Source organism: Poromitra crassiceps (genome assembly GCF_964638095.1).
Source record: "Poromitra crassiceps genome assembly, chromosome: 10".
Lineage (NCBI taxonomy): Eukaryota > Metazoa > Chordata > Actinopteri > Beryciformes > Melamphaidae > Poromitra > Poromitra crassiceps.
The window spans coordinates 21,131,813-21,153,331 of NC_139631.1; the positions used below are offsets into that span (position 1 = coordinate 21,131,813).

Genomic DNA, 21,519 nt, shown 5'->3' on the forward strand with positions numbered 1-21,519 from the left:
CAGTCAAAATGTTGACACTGATCTCATTTGATATATCTGAAGTGTGACACAGCCATTTTTTGCTCTATAAAAGAGAGGACGACACAACTGCTCGCAGCTAAACAGCACAGGCTAGTTGGGAGGGAAAGCAGGCATTTCTCCACACACATTTTTCCACTGACTGCAGTTTCCTTTGACTTCACGATGCCTGCTATCCAGCTGTTGTCATCCTGCTCCTCCTCAAAGCTGGCCCTGACCATGCCAGCAGAGGGAATCCAATTGGACAGAGCAGGAGGTGAGACTCCGGTAGGTAATCACCTGCTGGCGAAAGACACAGATGGCACAAACACCACCAAGCTGTTCGTGCAGCAGCGATCCAAGGAGGTCTTTCTGACAGGCCCGCTGGCAGACAGGGAAACCTGAGGAACCCACAGCGAGCCCACAAATTATTGTATGCAGATGTGATGTAGGAACCCTGGCAGACTGAAACGGCAGCGAGGGGCTGCTACTGAACTTGTGAAGTGTGAAGAGTTAATGCATCGACCCCTTATATATCTCCTGCTTTCGCAGGCAAGGTCTTGGTGTCACTGCTCAATGATTAGGGAACGTGAAAAAGTGGCCAGGTTGTAATGATCTAAAAAAGGTAGGCGCTTTCCATGACAAAAGCAACCCGATAAGGGCTCCTGTTATCAGTGAGGTTGACCAGCCCAGGAGGGAATTGAGGAGGGAGGTCATCACAAAGATAACGGCGTATGTGCCAGACTGATTATCTCTTCCTTCTCAAGGATTTTTGATTCATTTTGCTCCTCCTCCCTCGATTCGTTTGGTCCGACATCAGATTTAGAGAGACATTCCCATGCTATATGTGCGCGGGCGCTCTCTCTCTCTCTCTCTCAGGTCTTGTTTCGGGTTTCAGAACTACGCGTCAAGGAGAACGAGGATTGTGTCTACACCTGTTGAGATTTATTCTCGTGTGGCCATGAGTCTAATCTCCTGAGACGCTGGACCGAACAAACTGGGGGCCGAGTCAAGTGAAAGGTTCCACTAGGATTAACAGGAGGCCAGGAAAGAAACTTGCACGCTAAAGCTCGGGCGAGTCCGCCACAATGCAGACTTTCATGTGACCGCGCCGAGTGCCACTCCAACAGCCCCGACGGTCCCAACAAACGTGAAACACCTCGCTGAGAGCAGGTGCAAAGCCTGGTAGTTTTTCTCTGAGTGAGAGATGAAGGAAGTCGGATCAAGTCGTTTAGTTTATTGATGTTCCTCGCAAAGAGTTTACGGTCGTCAGTGCTCCCAACACATCAAAAATATCAAGAGTTTTAAGATGCCCCGGAGACATCTCTCTCTTCCTCAAGTCTCTCTCTCCAGCAGCTCCTTGTGCTCTGTGTGCTACTGCTCGGTGCCTCGGTTTGTCCTTCAAAAGAGACAGGTAACACTGCCAAGACCCAGTAATTAGTGCAGATGGAGACTGTAATACTCTCTTCCCCTCCCTGCAGAAATGCCAAGGGAGGCAATCTATAAATTCCTGCATATTAATGCAATTTAAAACCACTCCAGACACCTTGCTGGAGGCAGGTGATAAAAAGGTGAGAGGCAGAGTATCTGGCACACAGCTTCTGATATGCCAGTGACATCAGTCCCCTCTCAGCAACTCCCTGACCCCGACACACACACACACACATGCACACACACACACACACACACACACACACACGCGCGCGCACGGACACACTCACTCACACACACACACACACACACACACACACACACGCGCACGGACACACTCACACACACACACACACACACACACACACACACACACACACACACACACACACACACACACACACACACACACACACACCAAAATAACTTGCTAATCTATCTCCTTTCTCAGAAAATGCTCTCCAAATCCTGACCTTAGGCCTTTACAACTGGGTCCCCATCAATAATTAAATGGTAATCTAAAAACCCATTTTAGCTGGGTCATCTTTCTGCGCCATTGTCCCTGCTTCTCTTCTTCCTCCCATCTATTTTTTCCTCTTTCTGTAAGATCTAGTTAGAGATTCCATTAGCATGAGAAAGCAGGCTGGTAATTGTCTTCACCCTACTGAGTGATCCCTGGATAGAGGATTAGCTAGAGAGTAAGCCCCGTTTCAACTCGGAGCACAGATGCTGCCCAGAACCACCCACTCCAGATTAGATTAGACTGCGGTGGGATGGAACCTACTGCTAACTTCAAACAACATTAAATATTAAGAACGGACGGGAGGTTAAAACCAATACACTTTTAGTCACCTTTCTCCACCCTGCTCCTACTCCTTGTGACCCCCTTTTTCATTTTTTAATCTACTAATATGCTTTTCCGTTGAAAATAGGGATTATTTGGGTAGGCAGCTTACACTTTTTCCTCTCTCCCTGATGGTGCATGTAGAGCTGAATCTCCCTAAATCATCCCCCTGGGCCACCCTGTCCGTCACTAATCTGCCCGCCCCGCTGCCCGCTCATATGGAGGTGTCACATTTCTGGCACTCCTCCATGGGATAAGCACTTCAAACACCAGCGCCTCTCCTCTTGACCTTTCCATGGAGATGATCGATTCAGCCCATTGGATTTTATTCCATAAACAGGGCAACCGTTACATCAAAAAGGCCAGAATTTACCTCAGAGGCAGAACTTAAAATCCATATCAGCTTCATGAGGGGTTCAGTTTCTATTGGCTTTTGCTGCACACTAATACATATGGAGTCTTTTCACAGGCTGTTTGGGTATCTGAATCACTGCACAGTCCTGATCTGTATCTGTAATCATTGATGCAAATAACAATAACAAAGAAAAGAGGTTCAATTGCTATCTGAAGTCCATAAATGCTGTGGTGCGGAAAAATGGTTTACCTCACCCCACTGCCAAAGTAGGCAAAGAGGAAAAAACGTAGAAATTGCTGAAAAGTTTAAAAGTGACATCTGTGTGTAAATATGGTTGTTTTGCTAATAAAGAGTGCAGAATGTCACGTTGCTTGACTCGACTTTTCAGCAGGTCCAGGAAGCAATGTGAGGTTAGGAGCTCTGAGGCCACTGAAAGGTCTGCTGCTCACTTGCTGCATGAGCCATTAAGTTACAGCACTGCAGGCTTCCTGTCTTCATGCTTGAACACCTTCTTCTACACGCTTTCAGCAAGGACAAGACTAAACAATCTGCAGTTAAAAGACAAAGGAAGTCAGCAGGCGGAGAATTCCGATGACAGAACGCCTAAACCTGAACAAATCGCACGTCACTCCAAATCCCATTTGTCAAAGTTAAAAGGAGAAACATAAAACCCAGTTTCATTTCAAGTCATCACACCAGAAAAAAGGGAGAGTTTCCTCTGAAGATCTCCTTAAACTAGAATCCTCTTCTTCCCAATCAGAGTGGCCTGGCCCCTGCTCTGAGGGACTCCTGCTCTATGGTAATCATATCCTATGGTAATCACACCCTATTTGAATAATGAGCCGATAACCACCACTCCTGCTGCCCATTCCCCCTGCATCCTTGACTGGAGTCTTTGATAGACACTAATTCTAGTTCCATCTATAAAGCTCCTCTCATGCATTTTTAATAGAATCTATTACTTTAGGATTAAATTATAAAAGACTGTCCTCCTTAAATTTTTAATAGTTTGCATAATTGGTATCAGGGCCTGAATGCGAACCATAAAAACCCAGTTTGTACAGGACTGCGCTGCGGAACGAGCCAGACAAAACCACACAGCACCATCTGCACAAAAACGACACACGTGGAACGACACTACCGCAGACACACGCACACGTCTGCACATGCGCGCGCGCGCACACAAACGCACACCAACAAAGGCCATTCTAGCTGTAGGTTCATTGCCACAGAGAATAAGGTGGTATGAGCTCAGCACTCTGAATGAAGGAGACAATAAGGTCAGGGACCATGAGAGGCTTTTGGCTGCTGAGCTGCTGAAGGGGCCTGGGGGCAGGAGGAGTCACCTGATGGAAACAGGAGACTAAACCAGGTGTCCTAAGACACCTGCTGCCACTGATGTCAGCTCAGACCACAGGCCTCAGCGAGGCAAACAGCAAAAACTACTTAGCCCGTTTCTTTGTCCCCACAGTCCCAGATAAGGCTGTTCAGTCAGCTTAAATGGAAATGTATTTCTTCTCTCTCTCTCTCCGCTGTTCCAGGCAGATCAACCGGGAGTTAAATGTCATGTGCACAGTGCCTCCCTCTCTCCCCTCTGCATCCTCTCTCCTCCTCCCAATAACAGACAGTGAATACAGGAGAGCAAATGTGTCTGAGGCATCTCCTCTAAAATAGAGCCCCCTTTAGAAATCTACACACGTCACCATCCCCCAAATTAGCACCGCAGGGACACCCCCCTCGCCGCCCCCGCCTGCTGGCGGCGGCTCTTTGGCATATCTGAACCGGTGAAAATATTTCACACTGTATGAATTATTAAGTGCGGGGCCAGTGCTAAGCAGTGTGGAGATAGACCGGTTATTCACAGCTCTATTGGGACGGATGCGTCGGAAACCCGGGCCCGCTCGCCTATCAGATCGTTTGTCACGAGCGATAGACAATTTACAACCAGAGAATTTTTCAATTTATTCATTCTGCTGTCACTGCAGTTTTCCACCTCCACTCCTTCCACTCGACAACCCCCTCCTCCCTTAACTCTGTCTCAGCCCTCTTGTCTGGAGAGGGGGCTCCATTCCCGAACCGACCGCCTGCTCGTCTGCCTGCGACTGCTCGACATTCCTCACTCTTTTTTTGGGGAGGAGGTGAGACACAGCAAACACGTGCAGAGGGCATGAGGGGGGCCAGACCCTGCTACTTCAATCATCTCAACACTGGTACAGGTGTGTCTGAGGGCGTCCTGTGCGGGCCCCCTGATCCGACCCCCGAGGTGACGCTGCGGGCTAACTGGGACTCTGTGATCAAGGGAAGGGGCCCAAAAGCCAGGGGCCGCTGTACCTCATCAGGACTGAGCTCCTGGCAAGAGGAGATAGGCCAGGAGGACCCCCCATTAGATCCAGACAAAAGAGAGAGAACTGAATTAGGCTGCAGTTGACTTACACTGTCAAATGCTGTTAAGGCGCAGGGAGACAGAGAAAGGCTTATAATAGCCGGGACATGAATAATATGTAAATTTAAAGAAAATACTTTGACCTGTATTAAAAAGGAAGAATGCAATTCCCCCAAAAAGCATTATAATAATGGCAAACAGAAGTTCACTCTTTGTGGATGGGGATTTCATTCGGGAGAGAGAAAAGGACAGGAATGCAGGATCCTGTTTATTTTCACAATGCCAAATAACAACCCCCACGCAGGCGGAGGACTTAGTCAGCAGAGAGGTCTGGCTGACTGTCATTTCAACATTAATTACTCAAGGTGAACCGGCTGTCAAAACACTCAAGGCTTTTCCTTTCTGTTCGCAAACATTCCCCCTGCTAAAGAGAACAAACTAAAGAACAGAACAGCCTCCAAAGCCCAAAGGCTCTCTCAGAATTTCAAGAAAAGGGATGGCAAATTCATGAAAGGACAACACAAGAATACAAAAGAAGGATAATGATTTCAAACGCTTTCCGTTTTCCAGCGAAAAACAGGAAGAAAATAGAAAAGGACATCAGCAGCTTTGTTAGTGTAAACGCTGACTGAGAGCAGTTTGACCTGTAAAGCAGCTAAAGTGTTTCTCCATCTCCGATGTCCTTTGAAAGCCTGATCCAGACGGGCTGCACTGAATAGGGCTTGATGTGAAAGGCAGAGATGTTAGATAAATGTCCTCACAGCCAAGGCCTCTGCCCCCTTCCTGATGGCGCATTCTTATACTCAAATACCCACCCCCTTTTACACACACACACACACACACACACACACACACACACACACACACACACACACACTCGGACACATAGACACGCAGTGCCAACAATCCCACCGAGGGCAGCATTTGTTTGGGGACAAGGTGACCCTGTCGCCTGGGGGCCTGTGAACAGGCACAATGGAGGCCTCTCATCCTCCACACACCCAGCCGGCTGTATGTTGAGCTGATGACGGGGGAGCGGGGGTGGGGAGGGAGGGTGCGCCACAACACCCTACCACTGCAGTTTTAAAACCCCATTCAGGAAGCCCCCCGGGATGGTTCCATTCACACCCCGCACAGACGGAGCAAAATCCCCGCTTGTAACCCAGAGTCATGCAGCCAACAGATGGAGCCGGCTATTGAGTGAAGGATCGCGCCGGCAGAGGCGGCTCCCCATCCATCCCCGGTGGAAACAATGGGGCAGCGGGTCAAGAGTGCTGTCTGCGGGAGGAGGGGTCAGGGAGGAGGGGTCAGGGAGGAGGGGCCAGGGAGGAGGGGGCGTGCTTCCACACACAGTGTTGAGCTATGCGCTCGCATGCGCTTTGAAACCCAAGGAACTGAGAGAATCCTTTTCGGATGACGGGAGGAGGAGCGTGAAGTATTTGGGCTGGTTTGCTGGGGATCGGATGGAGGTGGAGGCGGCCGAATCTGGGACGGCGCTGTTTGTGTTTAACCTGCAAATGAGAGCAAAAAAGACGTTCCTGCACGCGCACGGCCGCAAGTTCAAGGGAAGAACAGACTCGCGTTAGATGTATCAAGGACCAACTGTTACAGACACACAGACACTTATTCATATAAGAGCTGGGTTTGCACTTTAAGCACAGACGACTTTACTGTTAAAAGGCACTGCAGTGAGGCTACATACAGAGAAATGAAAGAAAGGCTTTTCTATTGCAAATTGGTTGCAGTGCCCTGAGGACTCACCTCCCCCCCCCATAAGATACAGTGGATAAACTTAAACAGGGTGTCAAATATTACAGAACTACTGGGCCGCAATTCTTTCTAGAAATTAGAGTACATAATTAAAAAACAAACTCTACACTTCAGCGATTACTTATTATTCAAACTCTCTGGGCAGCATCGTGTGAGACTACAGCACAGTGCCAGACTAAAGCCTATATAAACACAGTGCCAGACTAAAGCCTATATAAACACAGTGCCAGACTAAAGCCTGTATAAACACAGTGCCAGACTAAAGCCTGTATAAACACAGTGCCAGACTAAAGCCTATATAAACAGTGCCAGACTAAAGCCTGTATAAACACAGTGCCAGACTAAAGCCTATATAAACACAGTGCCAGACTAAAGCCTATATAAACACAGTGCCAGACTAAAGCCTATATAAACACAGTGCCAGACTAAAGCCTATATAAACACAGTGCCAGACTAAAGCCTGTATAAACACAGTGCCAGACTAAAGCCCGTATAAACACAGTGCCAGACTAAAGCCTATATAAACACAGTGCCAGACTAAAGCCTGTATAAACACAGTGCCAGACTAAAGCCTATATAAACACAGTGCCAGACTAAAGCCTGTATAAACACAGTGCCAGACTAAAGCCTGTATAAACACAGTGCCAGACTAAAGCCTATATAAACAGTGCCAGACTAAAGCCTGTATAAACACAGTGTCAGACTAAAGCCTATATAAACACAGTGCCAGACTAAAGCCTATATAAACACAGTGCCAGACTAAAGCCTGTATAAACACAGTGCCAGACTAAAGCCTATATAAACACAGTGCCAGACTAAAGCCTGTATAAACACAGTGCCAGACTTAAGCCTGTATAAACACAGTGACAGACTAAAGCCTATATAAACACAGTACCAGACTAAAGCCTATATAAACACAGTGCCAGACTAAAGCCGGTATAAACACAGTGCCAGACTAAAGCCTGTATAAACACAGTGCCAGACTAAAGCCTGTATAAACAGTGGGGTTATATTGTTCTGAACTGCAATTTCATTATTAATGGATTGATTTCCAGGGTTTTTGAAGAGGAGGGGCAACCGTGGGCCATACAGGATGAATAGCTATGAATAGCTACACGCTCAGACACTCATGCATGCATTGCACACATGCACGGGTGCGCATGCAAACACACACACACACACACACACACACACACACACACACGCACACGCACACGCACGCACGTACAGACATACAGTATGGGTATGTGATGATCACACATGATCACGAAGCAGTAGTGTCTGACTAGTGGGAACGCACTGTACAGTATATATCCAGTTCCATTGACCAGCAGTCTGGCTATCATGTGGCTCTACCCTAGGTGTCAAATACATCAGCCTGGTCATCTTGGTTTTTCCATGGCCAGGCACCGCTTCACCTCAGCTGGCATGGAGGGGACAAGGACATGAGGATGCCATATAGTGACTCCAGAACTTGAGTATCTTTTAATGGCACCAACACCCTACAGTAAGTACTGAAATAGCAAACACTGCTCCTAGGAAGTCTAGGAAGAGCTACTACCACATGTTCCTCATCTTCGAAAGGTTTGGTTTATGGGACTATTTTGCACAGGAAGGCATCCATTACCGAGCAGGAGGTGTCAGGAACATAGTCTCCTTGCATTAACAACCACTTGACAGGAAAGTACATACATATAGGAGACTTCCTTCCTCCCACTTGGAAAATGTTCACAAATATATAGAGAAACCTTGTTTTGCAAGGACACTGTTCTTTCATTCACTATGGGAGACATTCTCTTCAAAACAAATTACCGTCTAAGTGCAGAGTGACAAAGGGTGGACTGGAGCTGTTATTCTTCTTCCCCTGGGTCACATCACAATGCATCAACGATTTGCCATTTCAAATATGCTGCTGCTGCTATGCTGTTTGAGCCCAGCATTGAAAAAAACAAATTCTATTCCAACCTTGCTGAAAGGGATCAATATGTCCATACACAAAGAAAATGACCATAAACACAGACAGAGGCTTTCATTCAGACGGGCACGAGGCAGGTGAAAGCACAGAGGCTGCACCTGGAGAGTGAGGCCGAGCACAGAGGCTGAAGGGAGAGGCAGAGAGCCCACAAAGTTATACTGCACCTGGAGAGCGAGGCCGATGCCAGAGGCTGAAGGGAGAAGGGAGAAGCAGAGAGCCCACAGAGTTATACTGCACCTGGAGAGCGAGGCCGAGCACAGAGGCTGAAGGGAGAGGCAGAGAGCCCACAAAGTTATACTGCACCTGGAGAGTGAGGCCGAGCACAGAGGCTGAAGGGAGAGGCAGAGAGCCCACAAAGTTATACTGCACCTGGAGAGCGAGGCCGATGCCAGAGGCTGAAGGGAGAAGCAGAGAGCCCACAGAGTTATACTGCACCTGGAGAGCGAGGCCAGAGGCTGAAGGGAGAAGCAGAGAGCCCACAGAGTGATCAGGTGGGCCCACAGAGCTCCGGCTACATTCAGACCTCAGCAGCCGAGCGTCTATCTCCACAGCAGATATTAGATTTCTAATATTGTTGGACTTTAAGGAGGGCTCAGCTTTCCTCCCCAACAATGAGAGCGATTCAGCCCCGGTTGCCCCCTTTTTTTCCTTTTCACTGTGGTCTCACCAGGTCCTCTCGGTTTCCTGCAAACAATACGGCTGCGCTGCTGCGGCCCTTATTTAAAAGATTAATAGGCTGCTGTCTTGGCAGAGAGGCAATCAGCGAGCTTTTCTGTGACAGCGGGGAAAAAAGTGTGAAAACAAGGCAAAGAGGAGAGACCATTGTCACGGTTACCAACTGGCTGCCGCGGCTCAATTGAGATAGCGCCGGCTTTCAGGCCCGCCTGCCAATCACAGCAGTCAGCATCAATGGGGGACATTTGAATGATAAAACGACAAGTCATGAGCGGGCGATTCCCCCTGTCATCGGGTTCGAGGCTGTTTGAGTGTAAACTCACGATGGGTGGAGACATTTCACTGCAGCCATATGGAATTTGGTTTTTCGCCTTGAGACGCTGCCGGCTTCAGCCCTCAATCATGACAGAATGTGTAATCGCCAAATGTCTTCCTCTCAATCCCGGTTACAATTGGCAGCACAGTGCTGTCACTAGAGACGGGGGGGGGGGGGGGGGGGGGGGCGTAGGGAACAAAATGGAAATCTGACTAAAAGACAAGCCTTAAGTGACACTTAATTTGAGATACCCAGGCATTCTGTGGGCTCCAGTAAACAGGATCCGTCAAACTTTCCCCCACAGCCTGTGTGTGCGCGTGCAGCTGTCTGTGGGGAGAGAGGCACCACAGTATGCCTGAGAGGCCCTCACTTATCAAGAGGAGCAATGAAGAAATCACATGCTTTTTAATAGGTCCTGAAGCATCCCGAGAACAGCCACAGGAACGATTATGACATGTACAAAGTACGCATTTTCAAGCTATGTCTCATCCCTGTCTACACCCAGCCTCAAAAAGCCTTTCCGCTTTTAAATATATAAAAAAAAAACTGACAGAAATCACTGACAGCCTGAGAGGAGGAGAAGAAGCGAGAGAGAGAGAGAGAGAGAGAGAGAGAGAGGGGAGAGGGGGGGGGGAAAACACAACAACAAGTGAGCTGGCGAAGACGAGAGTGAAAAACAACACTGAACAGCTGCTTTCTCCCCGTCTTCCCTTTCGCTCCTCCCAGGAGGAAGTCCCATGCCATCTCCCTGAGCCTAGTTTGTGGCTGACAGAGGGGACCGGCGCTCCGCTCATCTCCCCGCTCACATGGCTCCGTGGCCCCGCCCCCCCCCCTCCTCCGCTCGCCTCGCCGGCGCTCCGCTGCCAGCAGGACGAGCGCGTGGGAGGGGGGAGAGGGGGGCTACATCAAGGAGAGACTCTCCCAGTGGGTTCTCGTCAGTTCCAGGCCATTACACCTTGCTCGCTGGGATTTTGTTTACACACACACACACACACACACACACACACACACACACACTCGCAGACGCACACACAATCTCCACGCCGAGGCTGATGACTCCTAATGCACACTATGTGTGGACTGTCTTTGGCTTCTTAAGGGCCGTTACGCTATTCTGCCATTTAATTTCGCCGCTCGTTTGTGCCGAAATAGATGGCTGTAACGTATAGCGATGGAAGCGAGGCCCCGTCAAGCTTTTCCTGTCACAAAGCATATTTGAAAAGGCTTGACGCCTCGCTTATTTTAGCAGCCAAGGAGCAGATAACATTCAATCAAGCCCAGTGATACGGTTGATGTGGTCAGCGGTAACGCGCAGCCAAAAGGCCTGACATACTTCTGCGGTCTTTGGGGAACGAGCAGAGAACGGCAGGCTGCCCTTGTGCGTTCCGTCTCTCTACAGATGTTGCCTTGGAGAGCGGCTGACTGGCTGGCTGTGGTGACAGCTGGACAGCTGTTCCTATAGACGCAGCCAGAGAAGCATGCCACAGTGATGGGGGGGTGGGGGGTGGGGGGTGGAGGCGGGGTAGCACTGTATGTTTAGTTTGCCTGTACCAAGTTCCCAGGACGAGCAAAGCTGTCAGTTTTAGCAATGGTGCATGAGGCTGGATAAAATAAGATGGCATTGAGCGGAAAATGCACGGAGAACACAGATGGGTAAATATCAGACACGGCTTGTCGATCCAAAAGTGCACTGTATAATACAACAGCAACTGGCTACACTGGCATAAGTCAACACATTTAATTTGATCCCAGAGTATTCGGTCTGTTTGAGTAACCATGACTTTTATCACCATAAAAAAGTCAATGTTTAATTTGAACTTCAGAGGGAATTCAAAATAATTTTTTCACCTCTTCATAAAATGAGGAAGGGGGGGATCTCTTTTCAAAAGCAGACGGGATAATTGGCTGGCCCTTATAATGATGCTGGACTTTGGGCCAACATCAATGGCTACTGGTGATGAAAGGCAGTTTAAATTGGGGTCATCATGTTCCGATATTATACCTTCATCCTGCAATTTAAAAAACACAGTTACCTAACATTATACTGTAGGGGGAACAGGAGCAACTAGAGGAAACCTAGATATTAAAATGTACCGACTGACGGAATGAACCTGACATTAGCAAAGCCAGTGGATGAAGTATTGAAATGTTAGAAAACACATAACTGTAATAACTGATGTCACCACCTGCTGAATAAACAAATCTTGGCTTAAACAGCTTGGACTGGTGCCAGTCATTTCTGCCAAATTCTCATTTTTCCTAAGCAGACCAGGCAATTCATTATGCCACAAAAGGTCAGCAATTTGTTCAACTCAATAAAAATGTTAATAAAACTAAGAGCTCACAAGAAGGAGCACTCATCGCCTCGGGTCACTTATCAGAATGTGTGTGGTTGTGTGTGTTTGTGTGTACGCATCTATTTGAATAGCTATAACATTTCCACTCACACTAGAGGTCAAAGGTTGAGCGCCGCCGGCTATCTACTGTAGCAGGAAATATGGCTTTTGCCCAGTTGTAATCCTGGTCAAACTCCACCAACTGCTCACCAGAGTGAATATGCGACAGCATGTAGTTTGGCCTTACAAACAAACATGTAGCTGTACAAAAATACACACATGCACACACACACACACACACACACCCACACACACGCATACACACACACACACACACACACACACACACACACATTGTATGCATAATTCCGCAATCTACGAAAGCCAAGAGTTCATAAAACCCCCACACCAAAATCTCCAATTCCAGATCCACTCCCACCATCAACCCACTCTGCTAAATAAATGAAAAGGCCCATTAGGCAGATTTTCAAAGGATGGCAGTGGGCTTATAATTATACATGACATAGAGGAAAAAAGTGATTACTCTGGATGCAAGTCTGGGAGAGGGGATGTGTGGGGGGGGGGCATATTGCTAAGCAACCAGTCATTATCCTCCAGAGTGGAGCGAGGTGACCGGCCATCCGTCTAACTCCGGTGGCTTGCCTGCCTGGCTCCTGTGCAACCCCCCCCCCCCCCCCCCCCTTCCTCTCTCTCTCTCCCCTCCCTCCTCCACTCTCTCTCTCTCTGCCGTCTCCCCGCCCGAATACAAACAGAGATAAAGAACGCTGCAATCGCTCTTGACACACAAATAGGTTAACACAATAAAGCCGGCTTTGCCTGGCTCACTCGAGGGAGGAAAGCAATTCCAGCAGCAGGCAGGAGGTAATAAAACAGAGCTAGGAGTGCGTGTGTGTGTGTGCGTGAGGTGTGTGTGTGTGTGTGTGTGTGTGTGTGTGTGTGCGTGCGCGTGTGTGTCCATACATGTCCTCATGTCAGTGTTCCTATGTTTCTGTATGTGAGTGGAGGCAGGCTCACAGAGCCTCCTTGGCCTGAGGGCCTAATATCGTACAGATTTCCAAGCCTTTCTTGACACAAGTAATAATGCAGGAGAAAATGACGGAAATTGCGGGCTACTCCTCTGCTCGCAAGATTAAGGAAATAGCGGCTTTATATTAGCAATATGGCCGGTCCTGCACTCGCCTTATACAAACATAAACTTTTCCCTATGGCTCATACGCCCGCTCTCTTGTAAATGGTCTCCAGCTTGGTTAAAATTCAACAAGTAAATTGAATGAGTTTTATCTGTGCACGCCTCAGCTTTCTCCCTGTTGCCGCTGCCAGGCCTGGCAGTAAACGATAAAAATCTCCAGAGTTTTATTAAATCGTGTCGCATTCACGCTGAACTCAGGAAAATGGTGAGGTGGCTTCTGCAATTACAATCCAGACCAGACAACATTGTTTTCTCCAGTCAGTGGAAATTTCATTACCTTACAGCAACCGCCTTAGAATTGGGTAATAGCCTCTTTTTGTCAGAGCCACAAACTGTCTGTGGGTGGTGTGTCACCCCATAAGTGTTATCCATTTGCAACAATATGCAGCTAGGGCTAGCCAGTCTCCATGCTGGTCAGCACAATGTACAGCATTTCAGTGATATGGCGGAATTGAATGAAGAAAACAGCCGTCAATAGCTAATTCCTGAATTGACCAGTGTAATCAAACAAATTGAACCTTGATACATCCATACAGCTGACTTATCTTTCCTCAGGCTATTATAGACAGATGATGCCGCTCACACATGCGAGTGTGTCAATACATAAAGAGAGGGCTAGCAGCACGCAGGCTAGCACGCTTCTCACGGAAGGACTGAACTGGAAAGAAAAACCCAATTAAAGCTTCTGGAAAAGTTTTACATATTTAGGTCAGCCATTTGTAAGTGTCAATCAATTCCCCTGCTTTTACTCGCTGCTCCTTCAACCAGGTCATCAAACAGCGGAGATGTTCCTTCAACCAGGTAATCAAACAGCAGAGATGTAAAGTGGTGGCTATTGTCAACGGGGGGAATAAATTACCAAAGCATGAAGAGAAAACATCTTATCTGTCTGATGTATTTCCTGCTATTGCAGAAAGCTACAAAGCCCGAGGGAGAGCAGTCAACCAAAATGCAGGGAGATGGAGATTAGGATGATGTGCAGTTCCTTGTTCCATTAAAGTTTGATCTTCCTCAATAGCCGAGGAGAATCAGATATCTCCCATTCAAGATTAAAGTACACCAGCATAGAGCGAGAGATTAATCAGAGGCCTGGATGAGATAAAACCAGCCTTGCTTCTGGCATGGAAAACAGTGGCAATAAAGAGTCGAGCAGATAATGTGAAACATGGCAAAGCACAATAGCAAATCAAACAGCATGTACAGTACCTGTTTATTTGTTAGCATCCCCATTAGCTGTGCCCTAAAGCACAGCTAGTCTTCCTGGGGTCCACATTTTAAAAACATACATTCAACATTACAGTCGGCACAAATGGCAATCATAAGACATATACCGGTATTAGAGAATAACATTAATATGTATGAGTCAAACTTACACTGATGACTCTCTCAACAGCTACCAGCAAAACTACACATCTGCATATGCCTAGCATCCTACAAATATGATGTTCCTAGGTGTTCCCTTATTTGCTTTTTAAACATTGATTTCTGTCTTAATTTAGTCAGTAACAGTGCTAAAGAAATCCATGTTTCCATTGCTCTATGTCTACTCTATACTGTGCGTTTAAGGAAATGTGTGTTTTGCCTTGGGGAGTGAAAAGTCGCTTTCTGTTGTCTGTCTGGTGGCATAATGTATATGACTGTAAATTGTGTTTTAAATGACCGTACAGATATGATGGAGCTTTAGACTGCAAAACTTTCCATGTTGAGAGTAGAAGCACAGTGATCAGCCTGTCTTCAACTTTTAGCCAGTTGAGATGCAGGTGTCTGCTATTAATGTGAGTGCCGTACGGACCCTGGAGAGCAAGGCGTGCCGCATTGTTCTACGCTAGCTGGAGTTCGCTGAAATCTTTTTTGTGGCATTCACCCATATTATCTGTCAGTAATCAAGCTGCGAAAGAATAAGAGCACTTAATAGAAGTTTAGTTAAATGAGGCGTACGGTATTTTTACTACAGCTAATGCTTTGCCCATTCTATTGACAATAGTGTTTGTTTGACCAGGACAATTTATTGTCAAGCATGATACCCAATAGCTTGGCTTCCTTTATTGCTGGATGGATGTTTTATTGATAGAGTTTAAGCTGTGACTATTGCCTTAGAGAATGTTTGGAACAAATATTATGCAATTTGTTTTCAAATATCCACTTTCCAATAATATCTAGCTCCCTGTTCAAGATGGCAGTCAGATCAGAAGGTGCTCCTGCTGATGCATGTACTACTGCTGTGTCATCTGCGTACAGTTAGTTTAGCACTTTTTTAGAGCGGTAAATCGTTGGTAAAAATGGAATACATAAGTGGGCCTTGGCAGCTCCCTTGAGGAACTCCACATTCCACCCAGACACGCCATCTGAGTAACATCCATTAAAGAAGACTGTCTGCGATCTATTTACCAGATAGCTTTCCATCCAGGCAGCTGCAGATGGTCTAAATCCATAACACTCAGGCATTTCAAGAAGAAGCGTGTGGTCAATACCATCAAATGCTACCATCAAATCTAATAGGACTGCTCCACAGATCATCTCTGTACCAGTCATCTGTCATTCGCACTAGAGCTGTACATGTAGAGTGTGCTTTTCTGTAAGCATGCTGCAAGTTTATCAGATTATTTACTGAGAGGTATTCTTGTATTTTATCAAATGCTGCCTTCTCAAAGATCTTACTTAGTGCTGTAACAAGCTTATGGGATGACTATTAGGGCCACTAAATGTCTTTGGGCAGTGGAATAACATTTGTTTCTTTCCAAGCCTGTGGAAAGATTGATTGCTTCAGGCTGGTATTTAGTATGTGACAGATTGGGTGTGCAATACAGTCTATAGCCATTCCAATCAGTTTACCACCTATATTATTAATCCCAGGTTGTTTGTCATTAGTGTACATGTCATCTTTATTAATTGATCCACTGTTTAAACTTTGAATTTACTGAATTCAAAATGGCAGGGTTTATCCCTCATATTTTTTATGTTAAAAAAGTACATGATATTGTCTGTCCCATGATAATTATCGGCTTAATTTATATACCTTGCTTCTGAAGTAATCATTCAAGTAAGTTGCAATTTGTTTGGATTTTATGATAAAGGCAAACCGACGCCCACTAAATGTAGGTTGTGGAGAGGTGTTTCTTACCATTCTATTATTTATGGTACTCCAAAACTGCCCCCCATCATTCTTTGCCCTGTTTAACTGTAGAGGAAACACTGTTTCTTTTTCTTTTGATTAAGTTTCGTGACATAATTCCACAGTTTACAGTATTTTTGTCTGTCAGCTATACAACTTATTTCTGTGCCTTTTCCTTCGCCTTGTTCCTCTGAGACATATAGCCCTTTAATTCCTTGTCAACCCACGGCGCTCTACAAGTCCTCGGCATCAGATGTTTCCTAACAGGTGCGTGTTACTGTATAAGCCTCCAAAACAAATCAAAGCACTGACTGTGATACAGTGGCTAAAGAACTAGAGCAGGGGCTGATCCCATAGTATCCAAGGCCTTCATTTTATTACTGGTTAAGGCTGAAGAGGTCACTGTGAGGTTTTCCCCATGTTGCTCACTGTCGCCAAGCTCGCGTTCCCTCTCCTCCTCCTCCTCCTCCTCCTCTCCTTGAGATCAATGGCACTGGGGTGATTTCACAGCAGCCTGCACTGTCACCCAGAACAAATCAATGTGACCATGAGGAAGGCAAGAGCGCCATTGTTTTTAAGGAGAGCAAATTCGCTGTTGGAGAGCTTGTCAGATTTGCTTTATTCTCTTTCTTCCCCCTAGAACTCTTTGGAAGGATCACGCCTTTGCTCTGACTGGGTTGTAGAGCCAACTACAAACTGTACTGCACCCACAGCACTCAGGCTAACCCACACCAGTATATTCATTAACCAGCTATAAACTGCAAAGCTTCCGTTGGCTACATTTCACATGCACAAGTACATTTTAAAGCAAAAAAAAGGACTCGGCTGCCCCAACCATTTAAAAATAAAGACTATACATTAACCTCAGGCCCATTTAGACCTGACTTCCATTCGGCCTGACAGGGGATGAGAAGGGATGAGAGGGGAGGGGGTGGAGGATCATCGCTGTCCTTCAGGCCCTTAATGACTGATGAAGACCAACCACTATCTACCATCACAGCAGATCAACCACTATCTACCATCACAGCAGACCAACCACTATCTACCATCACAGCAGATCAGATGAGGTGAGCAGAGGTCAGCCAAACCTTTCACAGCAGCCCTCATGCAGAAACATGGGTGCTGATTATTAAACTGAAACATACTATAACCAACAATATGTTTCTAATATTACACCATCCAGCTAAAATATAACACCGTCAGGGCAGCGTGTATGCAATCACTTTCTAGTGTACTCCAAGTCCAACACAAAGATTGCTTGAATTGATGAATGTTCAACCTGATGTTTATGAAGACCTGCCTGCACTATATTTGAAAAGCAGTTGCCGATAATTATTCAAACATCTGCCAATTTAATGTTAAATCGTAGTCAACTAAGATTCCGGCATTCATTCCTGGTTATCTTTCATGCTGCGTGCATTGTTTATACAACAGAGAACTGTAAATCACATTATGGCACAATACATATGCACTTTCATAATTCATTCTTGCCTTTCATAAAACGAAAGCGGTATGATTTCATTCATTTGCAGGAGGGCAGCAATGTGGGGAAAGTAATTTTACAGATACAGTAAATCATTTAATGCTGACAAAATGTTATGCCCTGAGTATCAGCCCTCAGCAGAAAGGAGTTAGTTAGTTCAGTGTTTGAGTGCTTGACACTGGCACTGTGGGAACATCGACAGACCAGAGAGAAAAGGAGAGCTGGTGGCCCGACTGTCAGCACAGCCCCAACACTAACTGAGGGTCAGTCATCCAGTTCTGAAAAGACAGTGTTGAGTTTGATGCACTGTACTGTATTAGCTAACTGAGTAATATAGAAATCAAGTGGTCCTGTCTAGTGCTATTAACTCAGCAGAAAGGACCTAGAGAGAGTAGCCTACGCAAACACTAAAGCCAAATACGCAAACACAGAAACAATGTTACCCTACCAACACCATCCTCTACTACACAGAAGCTTGCTTTCAGCTATTTTGATTATATGGACTGGTTGAAGGATATGTCCCCCCCCCCCCCCCACACACACACACACACACACAATGATTTGTACAGTATACATACAGTATGATGTTTTTGTTTAATCTCACTGTTTTCATGTATGTTTCATATAGTCCTGGGTACTGCTGCTGCTGTGATGTGATTTGCGTTGCACAAATCTCCCTGCAGGGACAATACACTTTATCTCATCTTCAATAATGTAATATTGTACAGCACAACTAAATGTTAAAAGGGCACATCTCTTTTGTTTGTATGCATATGAATCTGTTATAACAAGGATAGCATAGATGTATACAGCGACTCCCCCGGAAACAAAACACTTTGATCAAGTATCTAATGAGCTGCTGTTGATGTGGCTTTGAGAGGAAACACTCATGCGTTGTTCCTTATGTCCGAGCCAGATGATATTTCCAAATCAGATGTTGTATGCTTGGATACATCGGTTTATCTAGGGACAGTTGTCTCTTCTCTGGGCTTCAGCAGGAGACGATAGATTTTTTTATATTACTCAATAAATAGAATGTCTGGACAGTAAATCTGGTAGTAAATTGTTATTCCATTTCAGAAAGAAAAACAAATGTGCACTTTCAGAAATAGAGTCTACACAAGACTGGACATGCTTCGCCTATATACAACCTTTTCAGGGGTGGGTAGGTTTTCAATGACATGCAAACACATAAACATGCACACATTATACCCCCAACCCCCACTCTCACCATCACCCTCACCCCCACCCACACACACACCTCTGTATCTACTATTTTAGTAATCTTAAGTGCATAAATGAGTTTTGCTGCCTCTGGGTAGGTGTTGAGACAATCAAAGCGTGCAGGGATTAAAAAAGATTAATACATAGTGCAGGAAATTAAACTTCACTATAACCATATTCATGAGCAAAGCTCACTTACTCACTTCAGGCAGGCACTTTAATAAGCAAAGAATACAGTGGCTCACCCAAACCCTATCAATCAATCAAATTGATATACAATTTAGAGTTGCATATTGATAAAACGTCAGGCTTGCTTAGTGTATATTACTTTTGTAAATACCTCCCAAATACTAGCCTATATATACTGTCAGTAGCATAAAGAAAGATGTGGGCTTGACATGAAGCATAGATCAGGATTTATTTCAGGCTAATATATAATTTCATCAACAAGTAGAATAAACTGCCAGGGTGCAGCCTTTACGCATAACACTGCAATGCATATATTCAACACAAAGGTCCAGTAGGACAGAGAGCTACAGTATATGCATTGCTAGGAAATAAATAGGCACAACCAGAACTCCAAAATCCAAAAGGTAATTCAGTGACCTACATATTAAGGCTTTTCTGCCATCCCATTCTCCCCTGCCTTGTCCAACCATCATGTTGAGTTAAGGCAAGCATTATGCTGCGAAGACTATTTGTTTAGGTGAGGAGCAGCCGCAGAGCTAATATGAGCACAATTTGCTCAGCAGGTCATAGGCGCAGAGTGGAAGAAGTAAATGAGGCAGTTCTGCCCCCTCGGGTGCAGCCCCTGCCTCATACATCACTGGATGTTTTATTCAATACAGCCAGGAAGGCTACACGGCAGGTGCCCCGACTGTGGGGGCGCCCAGCCTGCTGGAGGGGCCCAATATTACATCCAGTGAGATGAGATGGCTGTCTGAGAGTGACTGAAAGTGGGGAAGATACATTCTGAGAAGGCTCTTGTAGTCTAATGATAAAACAGTGTGCAGTTTCTCCCCCTCCAATGCACAGTCAGCAATGTGCAGGCTCATTGTGAGCTATGACTCGAAATTTACAAAGCAACCTCAGCAATCCGCCTTGCAGCCCAAAGTTCAGGAGTCAAAGCACATTATCATTAGTCGAAGCAATTATCGCGTTTCATATTCAAATGGCTTCCGTGCATCCCAGATAATCTGACTTCTGCAGACAAGGACTAGATTGTAGAGAGGAACAATTATGTTGTAAAATTCATAGAGACAGAGTACAGCATCTTGTGTGACAACTTTTACAGTGTTACGCACACATCTGAGATGTGACATCTCCATGAACTTTACGAGCGCCTTGATAAAAAAAAAAAAAAAAAAACTCACAATAAGCGCATCTAGGCTACTATAAAAAGACGGTATAGCTGTCATTAACACTCGAGGGTGAAAATCACTAATTGCAGCACGAACTATTCCGCTCCCGCAGGTTGTGACGCACGGGGGCGTACAGATGAGAATGTAGCACCTTTTGCTCTGAGCCGCAACTCCGGTGCCACATATTCTTGCCTGTGGTGCCTGCGGTAATAGCCTACAATAGACTTAATTGCTACCCATAGTTGAAACGACTAATATTACACATCAAAGCAGTTCCTAAAGCCATTCGGGAACCGCTCTCTGACACGTCGATTTTACAACACTTCCTTTATTGTGGGTCACGCATGGAAACAAAGGGTTTAAATCTCTGTCTGAGAGCGTTATGTCAGCAGCATCCTTTCTGGGAGCGTTTGCAAACGTTTACTGGTCGACGTCTATTCTCATCCCAAAAGGATGCAGCGAGACTGTAGCTAACAGTAACTGGATGGTTGCGAAGAGTGACCGAACCATTCTGAATGAACAAGACTTCGATTTAAAAACAAAATCAATATTTACCATAAATTGCTTCGTAGTGCAGACTAGAACTCCATGCAGATGGTCCAAATTAAACAGGTTTCATTCTGCTCTCCAAAATCCAGCAACGGCTTCGATGTCAAATGCTGATTAAGTTTGTCCTCCTCTTTCGATGGTATGCAAATATACTGTGAACCCAGCGAATTAGATTCCACACTATAGCCTCTAGCATGCAAAGTTAATAAGCTTTGCTCTATCCTCGATCCGGTTGCCAATTTTTGTTGAGGGCAAAAGCGCAGGTCGGCAATTTTATAGGAGCGTCCTCAGATGAATTGCGCACCAAGCGCACTTCGGGTTTTCACCGTTTAGCCTCCGGAACAAAGTATAAGGTCCTGGTTGCTCTTCTTTTATCTTGCAGTATACCGGTATCTCCAAACTAGCGCTTTTCTAAAATTATAATTGTCAATCGAAAGACTGGATGCCTGAATTGCTACGCAGTATTCCAAAATCCTCCGCTGTTACGCATGGCATGGG

At 45.9% G+C, this 21,519-nt stretch overlaps 1 protein-coding gene across 1 annotated transcript in view; it reads right to left on the reverse strand.

Annotated features, from left to right (window-relative positions):
* fam222aa (family with sequence similarity 222 member Aa) overlaps positions 1–21,121 on the reverse strand; it is a gene marked incomplete at its 3' end in the record, with an annotated part of 54,038 nt that extends 32,917 nt beyond the window's left edge. Inside the window, exon 1 of the mRNA XM_083644305.1 lies at positions 21,028–21,121. The remainder of the gene's footprint in view (positions 1–21,027) is intronic.
* Positions 21,122–21,519: the final 398 nt, after the last annotated feature.